This window comes from Protopterus annectens, chromosome 1.part0 (genome assembly GCF_019279795.1).
Source record: "Protopterus annectens isolate FY-2018-M chromosome 1.part0, PAN1.0, whole genome shotgun sequence".
NCBI classification, from domain to species: domain Eukaryota; kingdom Metazoa; phylum Chordata; order Ceratodontiformes; family Protopteridae; genus Protopterus; species Protopterus annectens.
The window spans coordinates 233,803,378-233,821,305 of NC_056725.1; positions in this window are offsets into that span (position 1 = coordinate 233,803,378).

Genomic DNA, 17,928 nt, shown 5'->3' on the forward strand with positions numbered 1-17,928 from the left:
TTAACACCGAAAGTGTGATAAGAGACCTTGGGACACAGGTGGACAGTAGTTTCTCCTTTGATAATCACATCGCCACAGTGGTCAGGAAATCCTTCTATGTGGCACACCTCATCAAAAAAGGTTTCTCATCCAGAAAAAAAGAGGTCATTGTTCCCCTCTACTCATCACTCATTAGACCCATTATAGAGTACAACGCCCCTTTTGGTATGTACCTCACAAGACATCTTCAACAACTGGAAAGGCCACAAAAATACCTCACAAAGAGGATTACTGGCCTCAGCCAGATGCCTTACACAGACCGTCTCAAAAAACTCCAGCTTTACTCCATTGCATATCGCCTACTCAGAGGCGATCTCTGCCTAACATACAAAGCTATGTCAAACCCAGAGCTGTTGGACATGCTCCACTTAAAGAAATCCCAATACTTCCAAGCTACATGCTCTAGGGACCTAAACCTTGTCACCACAATAAACAGAACATGCTGGAGGGATAGATTCCTGTCCCAGAGACTTCCCATACTCTGGAACAGACTACCTGTCCATGTCAAACAGAGCTCCTCATTAGCACTCTTCAAAAAAATCTTGTTGATTGGATGGGTAATAAGAAATTCACCCTGGGGATCACTTCTGTGGTTCTGCTTGACAGGGGCACAGGGAAATAATTTTCTTGGTTGGCGAAAGCCAGAGTACCTTTTTGGCTAGGCTTGTATAGGCCCTAGGGCCAGTAGACTAGTACCTACCTATGAACCTATATATATATATATATATATATATATATATATATATATATATATATATATATATATAGGGTTGCCACCTTTTCAAATGCCCAAAGTGGGACATTTTTGGTACAAATGTCAGATTTTCCAGGCTGAAACATACCCACAGCCAGTACAAAGGACAGAACCTCACTTTTTTGCCTAAATAACAGCTTATTCGTGTAGCATTTTAGTTGCTTATTCTGTTTCTTATAACATTTAGGTGTTCCAGATACAGAATAACTGTTTTATGCAACTATTACATAAATATAGGAAATAATTTTGTCATTAAATCTCAGGACATCTGCCATTTTACAATATTTTTTACAGGACACGACTGCCCAAAGAGGGACTGCCCCTTCCAAAGTGGGACAGGTGGTAAACCTATATATATGTCTATATATATATATATATATATATATATATATATATATATATATATATATATATATATATATATATATATTCATGTGTGCGTGTGTGTGTGTGTGTGTGTGTGTGTGTGTGTGTGTGTGTGTGTGTGTGTGTGTGTACGTACGCATGAATATAAATCTATATGATTTAATTACTTTGATTATACTGTCAAATGACTGTGCTGTCTGCTATGTTTGTGATAACATCAAAGTTAGGTATAACTGCCGTGGCTTAGTGGTAAATCACATTGTGATGTGTAGGGCTCTGGCATCGGGCCTGGCCAATGCGGTTTATTCTTTTGCTGGGCAGAACAAGGACCATTGGACAAAGGGTAAGTACAACACTTTTCAGCTGCGGTTTTCCGTTTAACTGCCGATTCACGTCACGCAAAAACCTTCTGCATTCTTACTGTGATATGTCACCCCAGTTCACATTTCAATGGTATTATATCGTTATAGAGCATAAAATTAGCAAGATATACTCTTATACGGATTACGCATCATAATTGGTGTGTGCTGCAGTCGAAATGGCAACATCTGCTCGATAAGTGGATGCTCTAACCACTACACTATTGGTGTTCTGCTTCATTTATATGTATACCCATGGTTCATAGTTACCCGAACGTATGCCTCAACACTTCACTAACACAGCAGGCATCCATTTTCCTATTAGGAAAACTGCACTACTACACATGCGCCATTCTCTACTGCTCTAGACACGTCCTATATTTTGGCTCAATCCAAGTATATTCAGATGTTCCGAGCTTATAGTCCTGAGATATACATTCATGTAATGGTCAGGGTGTTCAATTAGTCTTCTGGTTTTTGGCTCATCTGACTGGTGACTGGGACTGCCCTGTATCTGTTTGAAAGTCAGACTTAGCACGTGGACATAGTTAGTTCCACTGTTAGCATCCTACCTGTGGTTGGAGATGCAGGAGGTTTGCTCACCTCTGGGCAATTTGATATGACAGCATTAAATATTATGAGGGGTTCCACTGCTGTTTCCCTTCACATTTGTTATGACTACTTTATTGTGACCATGTTCATTCTTCATGGATATATATATATATATATATATATATATATATATATATATATATATATATATATATATATATATATCTGTCTGTACATACACATGCATATACACCTACATACTTATTTACATTTCCCATACTGTTGAATGACCGCCACTTACCGTCACGCATACCTGCTTACATCTGCTTTAAAGCTCCTTAATCAACCTATATCTGACTACCATTATTGTGGCCATCATATAAAATTAGCCCATTCATGGCTTGGACCCGGGAACAGGAACACCATAGTCACTGGTTTTACCACTAAACCATCCATTCTGTATGGATGATAATTAGGATATATGACTTTACTACAGCCATTCCACAGTACTGGCAAGAAATGTGACAGTCAGGTGGTGTACATATGTATAGTACATGTTACTATTCATATGTTTCTGAGAGGTATATGTATACATTTGCAAGTATACATATTTATGAAATGGACACATACTTGACAACTACTTATATGCATGTATGTGTGATGAGTAGCTATGTGAATATAAGTATGTACATTTATAGATATATGACTACATATCTGGAGTTATACATGGCCATGTATATGAACAACTGCATACAGGAGGTACTTGTACCATTTGTGTGCATCATCAGGACAAGGAACCTGGACAGGGTATACAATTTGTGGACATGTACTATTTGGGAGATGGCTATGGGGAAGCTTCATGAGAACATGTGAATGGTATAAATTCCCAATGATGCACATGGGGAGACGTGCATCACAGGCAGGTGTTTAATCATGGGTTGTAGGTTCTGCAGGACTGGCTGGAGGCTGAGCAGGGTTGTGAACGACTACTGTTAATACAACTTGTGTCCGGTTGTCTACGAGGATGGACATCGTGTCATGCCACCAAGTCTAATCTTTAGAACAGACACTTATCCCATGAGGGATGGCCAAAATTTGAGGACACCAATGACTCCCATTCTTTTGGCTTTACAAAAATGAGGGAGGGTTATACATGCAAGGGATACCTAGTTTGCAAGCCTGAGAATGCCTAGGGTGAGACTGCCTACTAGATACAGGTAGGGGGCACTAAGTGCTGATATGGCTGTGCCAAGCTAGCAGCCCGAGTATGGGTGGTTTTGGTGGACGTTCAACAAGGGGGGCAGTGTGCTGTGGAGGGGATGATGGGTATTCAATTATGTATCCAGGTGTGTTGGGGTTGGATGACTCAGTTCAGGCCAGACCATTATGTGGGTGTGAGCTGGAAACGTTTCTGTACATGTTTATCGCACATTTTAATGTTCATATGTTTGTGGGATTGTGTTCTGCAGTATGGACTGTCAGGGTGTATTGCAGATGTGAATGTATGTTCTTTGGTTTCCTTTCTGATTCACCCACTGCTCCCTCGTACACCTCCAGTTCACCTATTGTACATCCGACCCAGTCTCGTCTTGGTGAATTATTACATTACCCGTCACCCCCCCCATATTCCACACACACACCATCCATCCCTTCTCTGGTTGATGGCCCATGGCACAGACAACAGAGCACATTGTGTACTCTACATATCTCTGGTACCAATATAGTTGTCAGGACAACCCTAGCATATTTGATCTTCCACATGCTGTACTTCGTGCACATAGGTACATGCAAATGCTTATCTTTCATGACATGGTAGGTAGACCCTGGTAATACCCATTCATCTTTGGGCCATCCAGACAAGAATGACTTGGAACACGAATGGGCAGTTATTGAGTGAATGCTCTGACCATTGGTAGGGTTGCCACCTTTTCAGTTGGCCAAAGTGGGACATTTTCGGGACACACATCAGATTTTACAGGCCGGCACATGTACCCATCGTCAGTACAAAGGATAGTGCTTTTCTTTTATGCCTAAGTGAAAGCTTATTCTTGTAGCAGTTTAGTTGCTTATTCTGTTTCTTGTAACCATAGAAAAATCAAATAGAACCAAACATGAAAAAATGAAAAAAACGAATGGCAAAACGGAAGCAATCCAATTGTAATTTCAAATGCTGTGTTGTCTGAAGAAGTGCACCAAGGAGAAGTGCATGAAAGTGCTTACAATAAACTGTTATCCATGGATTGCTTCCGTTTTGCCATTAGTTTTTTCTTTTTCCTGTTTCTTGTAACATTTAGGTATTTTAGATACAGAAATAACTATTTTATGGAGCTATTACATAAAATATGGGACATAATTAAGTCCTACAATCACAGGACATTTGCCATTTGTAATATTTTTGGTAAGGATACAACTGCCCAGAGAGGGACTGTCCCTCACAAAGTGGGACAGGTGGTAACCCTAAACATTGGGCTAGGCTTAGCAAAAGGCAGCGGTGAGCAAACATGCTGCATTTTGCTTCCACTTGGTATAACAATCAACTCTACAATGGAATACGGGCACGGGGTTTTAAATGTTATTTTTTCGAGGGATGGGGGCTCAATATTTAGCTACATGCCTTTTTGTTTACTTTTCATTTTGGGTGTTCGTGAAGCTGTCTTGTATGCTTTGCTTACATTTCAGTATCCACAGACACTGACAGGAGTGATTACTATTAGAGGCAGGCTGTACTAGTCAGCATTTTAGGTTGCGCGTCTGCAGCCAACATGTTCACGCCTCCGTACTGCACTTAGACATGCCCTCTGCACTCGCACTTTTCCTATGCACATGGACATTGCAGCAGCGCCTTCATTAATATACATGTGGTGCTGCTGCGCCATCTCTATGCTGCATGGTTGGTGCAAGGCTAATGCTGTCCTTGTGTCGAGCTTCATGAATTCCAGGGAAAGTGTTTAGAAGATATCTGTTGTCAAAATAAATATTGGAATATCACCTTCTAAAAGCACCTTGCAATGGTAACTGCAATTCTACCAATGTCAAAGTGCAATTAACTAAAATTAAAATGTAATTACTGACAGAATACATTTAAATTATGAAACAATTCACATATCCTTCATTCCCTGTATGCATATCAACATTATATTTACTTTTAGTTTTAATTCAATGACTGGTAGAAGTATTGTTTTACCTTCTCCGGTAACTGAACTGATTACTGATCATGCATGTGTGGACATTATATCCTGCACATACTGGTTCAGTCATTTAATTACACAGCTATTACATCACTAAATTCGGTACTTTTCCATTAAACCCCTGCCACTGCTTCTCGCTGCAGAGGCAGCTAAGATGAAGTTAACGGAAAAGTACCCTTCATCTTAGCTGCCTCTGCAAAAAGATGCCTTAGTGTCTAATACTTAATGGGAACTAGCTGAAAATGGTAGGCATGATGTGATGTGCTCTGTCCAACATTCAAGTTTGGGCGTCTTTTAAATGCATATCATGACTGATCTGTGCATGGCATGAATTACTGAAACGTAAATTAGAACTTGTGCTTCATTTTCAGCTCAAGTTTTTTTTTTTCATTTCTGAACTAAAATGGATGTTAACAAATTACTGTGGCTATATGGACCTATGATTGAAAAGACAGCCCTTCTCAAATCCATCCATCCACTACCTCTTTTCCCTTTTTTGCGCATGGAGTTGGGGTGTCACTTCAACAGTGACAGTCATCTAGAGACAAGGTTTAGACTGCCGGGTGACTAGCTCTGCCACTGTAAACTCAAGAAATATTCAGAACCTAAAAATCACACCAAGGCAACACAGTCCTTTTCTTTTCGAGTCAAACATACAAAGAAATTTGTCAGCAAGACCAACCAATGCAAGCTTGTGTACTAAGGTGAATAAAAGACAATATTAGCTGAGCAACACGTATTCTTCTTTCAAAATTGACTTCTGTAAGTGTCTAGTTTGTGCTTGAGTTTGCAGTCTCTTTGCATACCATTTTGGTTGTCTGCCATCATTTCTTTCCAGCGTACTTTGTAATATACAGTCTCGGAGGGGCATGTTGGAAATCATTGAGCAGGGCAGGAGAAAGTACAGTTGACATTTATAGCATTAACAAAACTAATTGGTGTGTTGCATCCAGACTAGTATAGAGTCCAATAAAATGCCGCTATTACTTCACCCTCGCATGAAGTAGCTATTTCAAGCCTGTGCAGCGCGATGAACTGGTAGGGGGTTAATGCAAAAGTACCCTAAATTCACATAAGTAATGCACAAAATGTCGTTTTCCATATTTAATCAATGCACACTATTAACTATAACCCACTGAATACAATTTCATATCACATTGTCACATATATATCGTAATGCATATGCTGGTAAATTTCATGTATCTGTAAAAAGCACATTCTTCATAGCAAAATATGGTCACTTTCCATTCCTGGTAATCTTCTTCTTCTTTCTGCTTTTCCCAGTTAGGAGTCACCACAGCAGATCATCTGTCCGCTCATGATTGGTAGTGTAGTTTTCCAGTGTTGAGTTGCCAGCCCAGCACCCAACCTTACACTGAAGGCACACACTCACACCTAGGGCCAATTTAGAGTATCGAATCCACCTACAGCATATCTTTGGGATGTAGGAGGAAACTGGAGAACCCAGAGGAAACCCACGCGACCACAGGGAGGACATGCAGACTCTGCACAGAAGGCAACCCAGCTAAGGATCGGACCAGAGAACCTCTTGCTGTGAGGCGGCAACACTAATCGCTGCACCACCGTGGCTGCCCTTTTCATTCCTATTAATAATTATAGAAATACATGGAGAAAGAAAGAAAACCAGTTGATGTATACATTGCACTGTATAACTTCAGTTCACTTGAAATTAGTTAACAAAATAATACAATGTATGGCAAAATTGTCTTGTCTTAACAATCATTGTCAAACAGATGATTATACATCCTAAGCAGATTATTTAAACTGACTGGAAGGAGAATCTTGCCACCAGGTCTGTGCTTCATGAGAAGGCAACTCTGCAGTTAGTCTGAAAGTGATCTACAGACTCCTGCATGTAAACTATGATATATGAAGGGAGTGTGCATTTACATTGCACAAAAGGTAATGAAAACAAAGAAGAAATGCAATCTGCAGTAGTTTTACACGTGCAAAAATTAGTTACTTAACATTTTGAGGCTTTATTGTGATGCACTACAACAGCAAGGGAATCTCACAGCAAAGTATTGTAGATTTCTGGAACTCTAATGCAACAGTTTTAGAAGAGGACATCATATTTAAAATACTATTAATATTATTTTCCACTTGTTTAACCCTGGAGATGAATTTGTATTGTCAAGCCAGGTAGAAGAGGATTTATATGTAAGAATTTTCAGTGCAATGGTAGTTAAAGCCTGACAAGACAAATACTAGGCTAAACCAAATTAAAACATTCTTCTCAAGTGTCAATATGTGCTTGATAAGGAGATCTTAAGGGAAACAGTGACTGTTTGTTTCAAAACAAGTCAAGTTTAAATTGAATTGATGACCTTTATAAAGAAGTACAAATTATATGCTTTTGTTCATTATTGACATGCTCTCCTGTGGCAGAGAAGTCTAAACAGATTTTCAAGCATGAGTTTGACAACTAATAAAACAGCATTCATTACTGCAAATAGGTAGATCAGTAGAGGCTTAAGAAGCAATTAATAGATCCACAATTGCCTTTTTTTGGAAACGTACATCAAGGACTACTTCATCTGACCTCGCATGTCAAGGATTGATTGATGGCTCTAATACATTATCCCTGAAGTGATATACAACTACAAAACAGATCCCTGAATGCCTTCCAGTAACAGATTGGTAAAATATATCACTTTGAAAATATTCCTGTTGGGTTAGGACTGCTGACTGAGAAAGATTAAGGCAAAACAACTATTTCTTCAGCTAAAATAATTCACTAGTTTTGCCATGTCAAACTCTATATGTTCTGACTTGATTGACAAAAGATATATATATTTTATATAATGTTTTCAACTTCTCTCTGTAATCCACTGCTTTTGTTGTCTTTTTAGTTATGTTTTTTTATGTAGATTAACAATTGCATTTATATAAGTACTATAATACTAACGTATGTAGTATTATATTATGGACCTCATCAGTAATGACGATGAAATAGCATATAGAGATGACGTGGAACAACTGATTACTTGGTGTAGAAACAACAACTTAGCACTAAACGTGAACAAGACAAAACAGATAATTGTGGACTACAGGAAAAATCACAAGGAACATTCTCCCCTCACCATCATTGGGGAAACAGTTGAATAAGTGAGAAACACAAAGTTTCTGGGAGTGCACATCAATGAGGACTTGTCTAGGAACAAGAATTCAATTGCCATAGTCAAGAAAACACACCAGAAATTGCACTTTTTAAGAAGGGTGAGGAGAGCGAATCTCCCATCAACAGTTCTCACTACCTTCTACAGAGATATGATAGAAAGCATCCTGACGAACAACCTCGTAGTACGGTATGGAAGCTGCTCTACCTCTGAGTGCAAATCCCTCCAAAGAGTGGTGAATACAGCTGAGAGGATCTTTAAGACCACCTTACCATCTATCCATGCCTTTTACTTATTCAGATGTCTCAGCAAGTCCAGAGGAATAATTAAAGACTGTATTCACCCTGCTTACAGACTGTTCCTGCATCTATCATCCGGAAAGCACTTCAGAAGCATATGTTGTAGAACTACGAGATTTAGGAACAGCTTCTTCCCTAATGTCATCAGACTGCTGAACTCTAATAACCACTACACTCCATGATGTCCAACTGGGTCAGTAGAAACTGTTTCAATTTGTGCAAGAACCTGATTAACAGTCTCACCTAATACTTAGTGCAATATTCACCATGATTGTAAATTAAAGGCCATCTTGGGTAGTAGCAATGCAGTAAAATATCTCTTCTTTCAGTGCAATACATGCAAATCCATAAGTTAACCATAGTGCAATACTCCAATGTTCACAGTGTAATACTCAAATGTCTCTTTCTGTGCAAGGATCAATGCAATGTCTTAACCAAGTACCTGTGCAATACCAAAGTCTCATGCATGTAAGTGTTCAGTTCGAAAAGTGTTAAAATGTGTTCTAATTATGTGCAATATTAGTCTGTCTACCTGCATGTCTGTGATGTAATAGTGAGGCATTACATGTGTAAATATCTGTGAAAATAGTCTATCCCTGGGATTCATGAAGCTTGCGCCAGGTGCAAGCATAGCGTAGGTGGAATAATGCCAAATATGGCCATCGAGCGATTCAGGTAAGATCCAATACCACGTGCACTACCGGCGTACACCAGAACTGCGCAGCCCTCGGCATAGGTATGCTAATCACCCCATGCGCAGTGTCTCACCATGAAAATGAAGGCAGATAGTGATTCACAAAGTGGTGCAGGTGAAGCATAAGCCCACGCAAATGTAAACCAAAAAATACGGTTTACATTTTCCCAAATAGAACATCAGAGCTATGGAAGCGGACCAGACTCATGTATTACAAAGTTAACATATGCCAATGGCTAAATACACAGCCAATGGGATATGAAAAGATGCACAACACCTAAAAAACAACATTTAACGTCATGTCCACAGTAACGCACAGTACAACTGCAGGGCATGTGTGCGCAAACTGGAACATAAAGAAAATATATAAAAATGTCATAAAATTGCAATGTAATACAAAGCAGGTTTACACCATAATACACAATGGTAGGCATGGAACACCAAACCAAGGTGCAAGGGTTGCTAAGGGCCTGCGACAGTGTTCAGCGTGGTAACTATGAATTAGTAGTCAATGCCATGCAAATGAGGCAGATAATAATGAATCGCAAATGTCCCATCGGATGAAAGTTGAACCATACGGAGCAGCGCTATAATACCGAGGAGTGGCTCAGAGGAGATACATGACATCAGCAGAGGGGTGTGCCACCGTAGCAGCAAGCACATTGGAACAATGCAAACTGGCCTGGCCATTGCTAAGCAAAGCTGCAGGACAGGGTTGGGGAGGAAGGTATAGAATCGTTTAGTTGAGAGCACACGTGGTGCCCAAAAGTGCATGTGTATGGGGATGAAAAAGTGCCCGAAACCCAGTAAGCGGATGCACGTGGCATGAACAATAGCACAAACAGGAATGTCATGGGAAGAAAAGAAGGAAATGCCGAAGTAGGGTAATTGGTGTACTAATGAGCAATCAACACCAATCAACTCACGGCGGCCAGTCGATGGCAGCTGTCAAATCTGCTTGCAGAAACCTGCAAAACAGGATAGGGGAGGCATTGGAATGCAAAGAAAGGATGGGGAGGCATTGGATTGCAAAGATAGGAGATCTGTCACAGCAGAGCAAAGCAAACCGACAGTAGACCGGCAATAGCACACATTACGCAAGATACGCCAGGTCTAGGAAAGTACAAATGAAAGCAGGCTGCTGGATGCATGCCAGAAAATGGTAGGTGGAATGTGCAGAAATGTAAAGGGAAGGTCAAGAGGTAATCCACGGCAGCCAAATGTAATTCAACACCAAAGGCACCACAATAGTAGTTCCGGTAGTAAAACACATAAGATACCCTGTAGCTACGATCGTACATACACACCCTATGACATTATCGGTGTTCACAGCACAATAGTATAAAGTGTGAAAGCACCCTACACACACCTGTGAATTCCCAAACACTGCACCATAGGTGTAAACACATGGGGAACTTTTAAAATGTACATGTTGGGAGCTGCCATAGCTGTGATTCATCAGCATGTGTTAGAGACTGACGGTGTTGTGGAGGATGATGCCGACAACCACCACAGGCCCAGAAAGAGGAGAAGAGTGTTCAGACCAAGGATAACCTACCAGGGGCTACATGATCTGGAGATAGTAGAGCGTTACAGGGTGGACAGGGACATCTTACAGCAAATAGTGGAGCTGTGCCGGCCACGCCTGAGAACCAGAAATAACAGAGGGAAACCCATCCCAGTGGGCAAGAAGGTATGTGTAAGCATGCAAATACTAGCTACAGGTACCTTTCAAAGGCCAACTGGAGATATAATGGGGATCTTACAGGCATCAGCATCCAGGGTACTACACCAGTTCCTGGATGCCATGTTACCACATGCCAATGAGCATATATACTTCCCCTGAACTCAGAAGGAGTTGGCCAGCAATTTGCGTCACTTCCACTGTGTGGCACACTACCCGGAGGTACTGGGTGCGATAGACTGCATGCACATACATATCAAGTCACCACCCGGTGAGCATGGTAGGCATTACATAAACAGCAAGGGATTCCACTCCATCAACTGCTAGGTCGTGTGCAATGCCCAGGGCATTATCATGGATGTGTGTGCTGGCAGCCCTGGAAGCTACCATGACTCCCATATCTGGCATGCCTCACAGCTGTATTAGGTATTTGTCAGGGGGGACATCCCACATGGCCACCTTGTGGGGGATGCTGGCTATGCACTGGAGCCATGGATGATGACTCCCATCAGAAATGCATACACACCCATGCAAGAAAGCCATAATGAGGCACACGCACAAACCAGAATCATCATAGAGCATGTGTTTGGGATGCTGAAATCATGGTTCTGGTGCTTGAACACATGTGGTGGAGCCTTGCAGTACTCTCCTGGCATGTGTGCCCACATTGTTATAGTATGTGCCATGCTACATAATATGATCCTGCAGAAACAGCTCCAGCAGGGACAAAATGGTGAAGGCACTCAAAGCCCACCACAATTGCCAAGGCCATCACAGGCACAGAGGGATTCAGACCATGAACACACTGTGCCAGCCCCAGTAGGCAGATGGAGGCGTGCCCAATATGCCTATGCCTTGGCAAAGAGGCAATGTATAGCACATACTCTGACAGTGTAGGCCCCTACGGCTGACACACCTCTCCACCTGCACACACAGTAAAATGAATGGCATACAAGCACAACCACCTGTAAATTGTAATGTATAGGTGGCCCACTGTGTGAGTCCCACATAAGCAGCCCTCAAACATTGTACACACAACAGCTATTGGAACAAGGAATGTCAACACCTGAACAGTACATGCGCCTATTAGCATATGGTGGTGCTGTGTGTATAGGTTCCCAGGTACAATGGTAGGTACACGGCCGACTGTCAGAGGCCATACACCAAATGGGGCAAACAGTGTCCGCTGTCGGCACAACATCAAGTAACCAACTGTCGCATAGAGGAGCAGAGGCAATGATGGGAGCACATGTGTGTAAGCATTGTTCTGCACACACTCAGCACAGAGTCCCTGCTGCGTTAATGAGGGGCTCCACATAATATAATCATGGATGTTGTGTCAAGGCATGGGGTGTACCCATGACAGGTATTCATCACTCCAGCATGCTCCACCCACAGTTGTTTGAAGGTGTAGCACAGTATCGTGTGTGGCTCACTGAGATATACATACCCAATGCCGGAGCACATCCAGTAAACATCACATGGACATACCATTAACTGGACTCATCAATATGTAAACTAACTGAGTTACCCATGTGAGTGCAGTATGGAGTAACAGCCATAGTATACTCCACGTACAAAACAACATAACACGTGTACAAATCCCAGATGGCCATATGTTAAATGCAGTGACCATCATGCATGTTCCCGGTCCCACGTCCTGCAAGGGATGTAACGTAATCCCTAAGGCACGAGTAATGCATGTCAGATGCAGGTCATCAGATCATGTTTAGCACATGTTACCGGGAATATGCATTGCCCACTGCTGGTAAGCAACGTTTAAATATGACTATATGGATATGCGCGAAACAGGGATAAGCTACTCCGAATATCGCACAGATCACAGTCAATGATGTCCAGAACAGGTGAAACCAGCATTATTCACCCCTGTACTAACAGCGCCTGCACTGAAGGGTAAAATGACCACTGCCAGGTGTAGAACACACAATCATGCATCGAATCACCTAACACTATTGCTTGGCAAGATGTACCTATGGTAGGGTTGCCACCTCTTCAAATCACGAATGTGGGACATATGTCAGATGTCTGCAGGCCGACACATAGACCCGGCCAGTACGAAAAGCAGAATTGCACTGTTTTGCCTAGATAAAAGCTCATTCTTGTAATGTTGACTTACTTATTCTGTTTGTTGGTTCAGATACAGAATAACTGTTTTATGCGATTATTACATCAACTATAGGAAATAAGTATATTCTAAAATCACAGGACATTTGCCATGTTTACAAATATTTTGCAGGATACAACTGCCCAAAGAGGGACTGTCCCTCGCAGAGTGGGACAGCTGGCAAACCTAACCTATGGCAGGTGTGTAATGTGGCAAGTACAGACACAAACGTGCGGAGTCCAGGAAACAGTATACACCAAGTACACAATGAAAGGTGTAGCTTGCCTGTCACTTTCCCCGTCAGATATATATATATATATATATATATATATATATATATATATATATATATATATATATATATGTACACATATATACATATATATAATACAGCTAGAAAGGACAATAGAGTGATATATGTTGATATATACGGATTCAGCGATATCTGCAAATATATATAGATAGGTCAACGACATTCATAACACCTTGGAGGTACAAATAATTAGGATACCGCCAACTATGGAATGTGTAACATACCGACATGCGGAACCACGAGGCTGAAAGACTGAAAGAACACAGTACCAGAACAGTAGAACCGCGAGTAATAGTATGATGATATGAATGGATAAGTAGTCAATGCTGCCGGTGTTGCGGTCCACGTAGGTACTGTGTTCAACTGTGTTTGTGAGTGCCGTAGTCTGTGTATGTGTGTGTTGAGGGTGCCGTGTGTGTCCCCATGTGACTGTAATGTGTGTGTGTGTGTCCGCATCATGTGTCTGTTAGTGCCAACTCGGAGGTAGATCATCACGGTAGGTGTGGGTATAGCTAGCCATAGGCATACGGTTACCACCTGTCCCACATTAGGAGGGATAGCCCCTCCCTGGGAAGGTGTGCCTGACATAAAACATTACAAAGGGCAAATGTCCAAGACTGTAGGACATTAATATGTCCCATATATAATGTAATAGTAGCATTAAATAGTTATGCCTGTATGTAAGAAACGTGAATGTTACATGCAATACGATAAGTAGCCAAAGTCCCACAACAATAGGTATATATTGAGGATAAAAGTATGTGCTATCCTGTGTACTGACCATGGCTATGTGTTGGCCTGTAACACCGCTGTGTGTCCTGGAAGTGTCCAACAATGGCAATAAGAAAAGGTGGCAACACATGGCAAAGAGGTTCTGTTACCAACACAACCGCAATGACTGCAAATATCTAGGACAGAAATACACGGGATAGCTGTCATGTAGACATATCCCTTTATATATCGCTGCAGTTCTGGAGGTATGGAAGTATCAACCTCACCTGCATACCATATAGAAACCAATTAACAATGGCCCAATGTACAATCCCGTAACATAAGTCTACTAACTGATAGCTCTTTAATTAGGAATGGAGCCCACACACATATATATGGAATATGTAGAAATGCAAGCCCCAGAAACCTGTATATGCTACTTACTCCCACCAACATCCCCCACACCAGAAACTATAGCAATACAGACTTTAATAACAGCACAAACATCCAGTCAGTCAATTACAGCTGCAGAACCATCAACATACCTTGTGAGAGACACAGTTAAAGGCACCATGCAAAATTGCAGCCGTTGTATAATGGAACAAACGGCGATGTTACAGGTTTTGTTTGCAATAGTCCGTTAACAGATGGTGGGATGACAGGTACACCCACATGTTGAACCACATACTCTAGCTGTCACACACAATCCACGGGGACATGAATCCAAAGTATACTTGTCTCTATGCATAGCAGTTGCAATTACACATAACAAAACACAATACAGGCCATCTCCCCAAAGGTAGGGCAAATGGGCAACGCCCAAGTGCAGAAGTCAATTATACCCCACTGTTGCCGCGTAATTGGTGAATGGAGTAGCTGCACAGCTGATATGCAAGTAATTAGTCACTCAGAAACACCAACAGGCTGCAGGAAACCACATGTTACAGGTATCGACGTATATAAGGAAGACTTGCCAGACATTCAAACCGTATGCTCATACAAAATACCCATGTAAGCAGTGTGAGAGAGATAGAGACAAAAGTTCATAATGGTAACAAGGTATGTAGAACACTTGGTATGTAAGTTTATGTATAGCATGTTTTGTATTAATTATCTACCATATGTATAGCCTGGTTTGCATTAATTAAAAGTGTCTGCAATGCATAACGTGGGAAAAGGTATTTATGTAGTGATGTCTTGCTGAGCATACTTAAGGTTGTAGAAACTGTGCTTCCAGCAGTGGGCCACAAGGTACACATCACAGACACCACAAGGGATGCTATATGAGGGCTTTAAATAGAACAATTACATACAACCCGCCGTCAGTGGTAGGGTATGTCCAACAAGTACGTGCCATAGCCGGGGATAGTATATGTTGATATACTGTCACAGTATGCATGTGTATGGGCATATAACGACAATGACATGTCTAAGGTGGTCCTGCTGTGCAAGTATTCTTTGCATTATGGGATACTATGTAAAATATGTGTAATGTATAGTATTGTAGGTAGATATGTCAGATATTCTACACAGCATAACAGGCATATCATGCATACCAAAGGTATCATCTATTGGCATGTACAATAACAGGATACATATGGCTTGTAGGCACGGGACATTGTAATAGCATGATAGCTAATCTTAATGGAAGGGCTAGCAAGTAACCATGCACAAAGGACATGTAATAGCTTCACAGGTTCATAGTGGGGTACTATGCAATCTGGCAAGTCTATGTGTAAGCACAACTACAGTGTTCACACCAGTGGCACCTCTCTAGGGTAGTGTCCTGTGATCAGCAGAGCCATGTGTTGCCTGCACCTCTGCACAGTACAGCCACTGCAGTGATCCCTGGCGTACATGTGTCTCCCAAACACCAAGGGAGGTATCACATGAACAGTGCTACTGAGTGTCCCTGCGTGATGTATATAGGAGTCATGTTCCAAAGCATGGTGAGTGTCTGGTTTGGGATTGTAACCCTCAAGCACATCCCACTCATTGTTGCATGTGTGTGCATATCCATGAGCATGTTGCTCACAGTGGCATTTGCGTATGTCGCGTATGTGGAGTATATCCATTAATACTGTTGTGGACATGGGCCCTATCTGTTCAGCAGAGGTCACCCCTGAGTATGTAGTATGCAAATGTGTACAGACATGGTGTCCGTAGTTCAGCCGCATACCATAGCTGTCGGAGATCAATAAACGTCATGGTGTGTTAATGTTGTGGTATGTAAAGCTGTAGCTGTTTTGTAAGGTACACCCTAAATAGGGTGGTGCACCCTTGAATGTGTATAGAAGTCTTGAGTTCAGAGGTACAATGGGTGCCTATGTATCAGCTACACACCCAGTACAGATAAGTGTGGCCATGTAGAAGGATATCCACGCCACAGTGGCAATATGGTAAACACAGGAGTGGGTGTGACATAGGTGTGTACTACAAACATGTACAATGTGACATGTAAGTAGGGGACTACCTCCTATGTGATAGTGGGTGAATGGTGCAATGCAAAGGTGATGTCCATGGACCTTGTGTCATGCAGCTTGAGGCCATGATATTCATATCAGGTATCTGTCACAGTGACACTCGTATGGATGGAGTCAGTATCAGCTGGTGGATCAATCATGGTGCTTTGTATGCAGGGGTTTGTAAAGCTAGGCAGGGAAAGTCCTTCTGTGCTAGCCTGTACCTCAGGGAAGCATATACTGAACATGAGGGGCCCAATGACTGAGGACTGTGGTATGCCAAATGTAACTGAAATGCAGTAGGTACTATGGTATGCTACCCTCATTGTGTGTGTCCTGTCCATGAGCCACGTTGCATAACATCCACAGACATAGGGTACGATGTGCAGGTGGATGTGTATATTGTCAATACCAGAATGGAGAACGGTGCTGAAAGGCAATGAGAGGACAATGTAGGATGTGTGGACTCCCGTACCATCATCAACTACCCTGGTAACTGTATGAAAGGAGTCCACCAGGTGTAGGGGCCATGCTCTGGCCCTAACCAGTCCAACCCGGGTGACATCAATGGACCGGAGCCCAACAGTCTCTGTGAATAACATCCTTGATGATGTGCCCCATAGCTGTGCAGAACAGTCCAGGCAGGTGTGTAGGACTATAGTCCCACTCGTGCATTGTGGTGCCACCTGTGTGGAGTGTGATAAATGTTGCTGTGTGCCATTCAGGGGCCACAATGTGGGCTAGTGGGGAGACATGTCATTCAGAGGTTTGTGGACATCACAGCCTGGGACTTTGGAAGGTGACATGGGGCCAGTGTCCCAGGACATATAGAGTACAGGTTAGTACTGAGTAGGTGTGACCGCAGGGACACCGCAATGTTCCTGCATGGATTGTGGCCCTGTAGTGAGTGAGAGGATGCAATGTTACCATTGAACTCATCTGCCAGCATGTTGCCAACACCACCTGGGTCTGTAACTTTCCTGAGTGACTGTTGTATGTGTGAGCAGATGTGGGTGCTGCCATTGACTACTGACATACCACCATAATGCCTTGTGGTACACCCCGGAATGTGTCGCAGTAATGTTTACATAGCTAGTCTTGGAGTATGTGATGAGGGATCCCGTGGCCCTATAGGAGGCTGACCAGTGAGCTACCCCACCCATGGGTTTGTACACCACTGTGCAACAGCCTCCACCTGCTATTGTACATTATGTCCATGGAACTTGACCACCAGAGTGGCGT